This window comes from Drosophila albomicans, unplaced genomic scaffold (assembly GCF_009650485.2).
Source record: "Drosophila albomicans strain 15112-1751.03 unplaced genomic scaffold, ASM965048v2 utg000160l_pilon, whole genome shotgun sequence".
Taxonomy (NCBI): domain Eukaryota; kingdom Metazoa; phylum Arthropoda; class Insecta; order Diptera; family Drosophilidae; genus Drosophila; species Drosophila albomicans.
The window spans coordinates 34,195-39,965 of record NW_026263536.1 but is presented as its reverse complement, the minus strand read 5'-3'; the positions used below and the strand labels follow the sequence as shown (position 1 = coordinate 39,965).

Genomic DNA, 5,771 nt, shown 5'->3' with positions numbered 1-5,771 from the left:
GTTCATAAAAACTATAAATGAAAAGTAAGAATAATAGGAAGCGACGTAATATTGAAAAATATATTAACAAAGTTCGAAACAATATTATATACTTATAATCATAAAACAATAAACATAAGGCAACTCAATAGAACTCCAGCAGATACTTTTTATTATGCAGGAACCCCTGAATATAACTCACAGAGAGAATTAAAGTAAATCAAATAAATAACCTCAATAAAAACAGAAGTGATTTCGAAGTAGATACACGATCTTAGACAAGCCCCATTGGGTTAAATCAAAAACCACAAATCCCTTTCAAAAAGACATGTTAACATTAAAAAGCTCGATGAAAAACATTACAAGAAACGAATAGAGGTAGAAAAGTTACACGATTATAGATCGAAGTTTAAAAAGAAGAAAGTAGTAATTAACAAAAGTATATGTCTAATTCCAGCCCAAGTGACGAAACATCCTAAATTACTATTTACTTATATTGTCAATTATTTGCAACAACCGTAAACGCTCAACAATCGAAGTAAATCCCATTCAAAATGATCAAGGATTCATCCTATTTGAGTCAGAACAATAAATTTACCAATATCCTTCGAACATCATGTAACTATAAACGTAACACAAATAGAGAATCTTTGATTTATATTAACTCAAAGCCATATCTTTAACAAGCAGTACCCCAAATAAAATATTTTAATGAATAAATTAGAAAAGCAAATGGCAGGTATCAGAATAACAAGTCGTACTAAACGAGTTTATTCGATTTCATAGATCATCACTTTAAATCCTTTTCGTCACATTAGATGAAGGATAAGAAACAATTTTGAAAACCAAATTAACATTATTGCCCATAATTCAAATCAGGCAAATAATCTTAATGACTTTATAAATCATTTAAATCAATATTAATATTATAAATAATCAAAGCAAAAATTTGGAAGAAGAAAAACACAATTAAATTCATTAATTTTTTAACATTGAACATTTACCGAATATATAGAAGACATCGAACTAGCCACAATTAACTCGCTTAGGAATATTTAATCCAAAATTAACTTAAACACATCAAATAGAATCACATTAATCACGAAAAGTTGATGAATAACTTCCACCAAACTTTCTGCTTGGTTAGTACACTTACAAACGAAATTTTCATCATGTCTCACATTCCATTGAGTAATTGCTTGAAACTAAAACCTTTCAGTAATCCCTTACCCAGATTAAGAATGGAAAATCATCATGAAAGGTTGAAGGAAAATTTTATCTACACAATACTTTTGTTTCAAATTCAATCTCTAAAGATCATAAATACCACGCATAAATAATATAATAAAACATGAAACTCCAGTTTGCACTTTAATAATACCGCTAAACAAAGAATTTATACAAATAGTAGAGCCGAAATCATAAAAACCTGAACTAACCAGAACAAACTAAATCAGAATTTAATGAGTAGAATATGACATCGAAAAGATAAAATATTAAAAATATTATTGTACCATTGAATTAAAAAAATGTTAAACATCAAATAGAGCACACACAATTTACACCATTATGTTTACAGAAATATATTAACTAAAATAGAACCCTATCACATATGAAATAAAGAAATGATTAGATATAACAATAGAGAAAACAATAACTACAAATAATTCAATAATTACGCATTGTATTTATATTAATCCTCGATGTTATATACAACTTAGTTGAATAAAAAATTAAAACACTATTCAACATCAATAACACAAAAATTTTGTAAGAACACATGACACAGACATAAGTGCTAACGCTGAAACCGATAATTATCGAAAATCGTCCCACTTATGTACCCTGAACTAAAACGCTTGAGGACAAGCTAACCTCTATAGTTGGGAGTAATATATCCACCACCAGAAATAATTTCTCGTACGTGACAAACACTCATAATTATTCCACCTATCTTCCCACAAGTCAAACATTAAACACTGTCCACAAGTCGGCCACTTCCAAAAATCACAAAGTCCATAAACACTTTCCGTTTGCAACTTCGCGATGGCACGACTGCACTTGAAACACAAAACATCACACGTTTAGCCCTCAATCGTAATAATTATATCAAAAATCCAAATCCATTTAAAAGTTCCGTTTCAACTTAAAGTACTGCAAATAAACATGACACGTAGTCTATTGAACGATTTATATGAACATATATATTCGTATATATAAGTATATATATTTATATAAACAATTGTGAATTTATAACTAGCGAACGTGAATGCTATCTAATTATGGCCACAATTCGTATTAGTACATGTCAAGTATAAACAGATATATATATACAATTATGAATATTATCGTTTGTTATTCAAAAAATATTTGTGAGTTGTCATGTATTTTTACATATTTGAAGATTTATGTAATTATATTTTAAATATATTTACATAATGAAATGAACATTATTCTGGTTGATCCTGCCAGTAGTTATATGCTTGTCTCAAAGATTAAGCCATGCATGTCTAAGTACACACGAATTAATAGTGAAACCGGCAAAAGGCTCATTATATCAGTTATGGTTCCTTAGTCGTTAACAGTTACTTGGGATAACTGTGGTAATTCTAGAGCTAATACATGCAATTAAAACACGGACCTTCTGGAACGTGGTGTGCTTTATTAAGCTAAAACCAAGCGATCGCAAGATCGTTACACTGGTTGAACTCTAGATAACATGCAGATTCGTATGGTCTCGTACCGACGACAGATCTTTCAAATGTCTGCCCTATCAACTTTTGATGGTAGTATCTAGACTACCAATGGTTGCAACGGGTAACGGGGAATCAGGGTTCGATTCCGGAGAGGGAGCCTGAGAAACGGCTACCACATCTAAGGAAGGCAGCAGGCACGTAAATTACCCACTCCCAGCTCGGGGAGGTAGTGACGAAAAATAACAATACAGGACTAATATCCGAGGCCCTGTAATTCGGAATGAGTACACTTTAAATCCTTTTAACAAGGACCTATTGGAGGCAAGTCTGGTGCCAGCAGCCGCGGTAAATTCCAGCTCCAATAGCGTATATTAAAGTTGTTGCGGTTAAAACGTTCGTAGTTAAACTTGTGCTTCATACGGGTAGTGCAACTTACCAATTGTAGTTAGTACTATACCTTTATGTATGTAAGCGTATTACCGGTGGAGTTCTTATATATAATTAGGTACTTGTACTTTTTATATTCCTCCTATTTAAAAACCTGCATAGTGCTCTTCATCGAGTGTTATTGTGGGCCGGTACAATTACTTTGAACAAATTAGAGTGCTTAAAGCAGGCTTCAAATGCCTAATATTCTGTGCATGGGATAATTGAAATAAGACCTCTGTTCTGCTTTCATTGGTTTTTTCAATCAAGAGGTAATGATTAATAGATAGCACTTGGGGGCATTAGTATTACGACGCGAGAGGTGAAATTCTTGGACCGTCGTAAGACTCAACTTAAGCGAAAGCATTTGCCAAAGATGTTTTTCATTAATCAAGAACGAAAGTTAGAGGTTCGACGCGATCAGATACCGCCCTAGTTCTAACCATAAACGATGCCAGCTAGCAATTTGGGTGTAGCTACTTTTATGGCTCTCTCAGTCGCTTCCCGGGAAACCAAAAGCTTTTGGGCTCCGGGCGGAAGTATGGTTGCAAAGCTGAAACTTAAAGGAATTGACGGAAGGGCACCACCAGGAGTGGAGCCTGCGGCTTAATTTGACTCAACACGGGAAAACTTACCAGGTCCGAACATAAGTGTGTAAGACAGATTGATTAGCTCTTTCTCGAATCTATGGGTGGTGGTGCATGGCCGTTCTTAGTTCGTGGAGTGATTTGTCTGGTTAATTCCGATAACGAACGAGACTCAAAATATATTAAATAGATATCTTCAGGATTATGGTGTTGAAGCTATATAATAGCCTTCATTCATGGTGGCAGTAAAAATGTTTATTGTGTTTGAATGTGTTTATATAAGTGAGCCGTAACCTGTTGGTGTGTCCCATTATAAGGACACTAGCTTCTTAAATGGACAAATTTGCGTCTAGCAATAATGAGATTGAGCAATAACAGGTCTGTGATGCCCTTAGATGTCCTGGGCTGCACCGCGCTACAATGAAAGTATCAACGTGTATTTCTAGACCGAGAGGTCCGGGTAAACCGCTGAACCACTTTCATGCTTGGGATTGTGAACTGAAACTGTTCACATGAACTTGGAATTCCCAGTAAGTGTGAGTCATTAACTCGCATTGATTACGTCCCTGCCCTTTGTGCACACCGCCCGTCGCTACTACCGATTGAATTATTTAGTGAGGTCTCCGGACGTGATCACTGTGACGCCTTGTGTGTTGCGGTTGTTTCGCAAAAGTTGACCGAACTTGATTATTTAGAGGAAGTAAAAGTCGTAACAAGGTTTCCGTAGTGAACCTGCGGAAGGATCATTATTGTTTTAATGCATCTAACCGTTAATAAATTAAATTTGTTTTTCTCTTTTAGGGAATTGCAATATTTAATAAATTATGTAACTAATAAATATAAATACTTTATTCAATCATATGAGATACAATTATGCAACATATAATAATTTAAATTAGCTAAAAACCGTTTGTCATGTATTATTATTATTATATACTGTATTAAGAGTGTTTTATGTGTGTTTGGATAAAATAAAAAAACTGCGTGTATATGTACCATAATATACATGCGTTGCAAAATGTATTGTGCATATTCCAGTGCGCATACATTGGTTCGCAACACCTAAAGAAAAACAATGTTGTACCTGTTTGCAGGTTAACGCTTTACATATGTTGATCATAATAAAATAAATTTAGCTAAAATATACTTGTCATATATCTTATTATTATCGATTATGTAAAACTAAGACATTTCGCAACATTTATTTAGGTATAAAAAAAAAAAATTTATTGAAGAATTGATATATGCCCAGTAAAATGGTGTATTTTTAATTTCTTTCAATAAAAATATTCTTGACGTAATGAAATAAAAAAAAAATTGTATCACTCTAAGCGGTGGATCACTCGGCTCATGGTCGATGAAGAACGCAGCAAACTGTGCGTCATCGTGTGAACTGCAGGACACATGAACATCGACATTTTGAACGCATATCGCAGTCCATGCTGTTATGTACTTAATTAATTTTTTAGTGCTGCTTGGACTACATAGGTTGAGGTTGTAAGACTATGCTAAATAAGTTGTTTAAAAATTTCGGAATTTTAAGCACATTGTATATTATTGGATAATATAAGTGTGAATCTAAAAGTTCTCGCTTAAGATATTCATAATATGAATTAATAAATGAAAAATACTAAAACTCTGTTGCATGAGAAATTTGAAGAATTATATGTTCTTTATTCATTTCAAATAATATTGAGGAATGTCTAGCATAAAATATATTATTTTATAAACTAGAATTGCCTCTTATTAACGAATATGGTATTAAAGAATAATTTTGTGAATATTATGGACCTTCAAGAAAAAAATAGTATATTTCAAAATAGGCAGAGAATTGTCTATAAGTGTAATTAAACAACCTCAAACTCATATGGACTACCCCCTGAATTTAAGCATATTAATTAGGGAGGAAAAGAAACTAACAAGGATTTTCTTAGTAGCGGCGAGCGAAAAAGAAATCAGTTCAGCACTAAGTCACTTTGTCTATATGGCAAATGTGAGATGCAGTGTATGGAACGTCAATATTCTAGTATGAGAAATTAACGATTTAAGTCCTTCTTAAATGAGGCCATTTACCCATAGAGGT

At 33.1% G+C, this 5,771-nt stretch overlaps 1 pseudogene; it reads left to right on the top strand.

The window, feature by feature from the left end:
* The first annotated feature begins 5,011 nt into the window (after window positions 1-5,011).
* Window positions 5,012-5,162, top strand: LOC117573264 (5.8S ribosomal RNA; annotated as a pseudogene).
* Window positions 5,163-5,771: the final 609 nt, after the last annotated feature.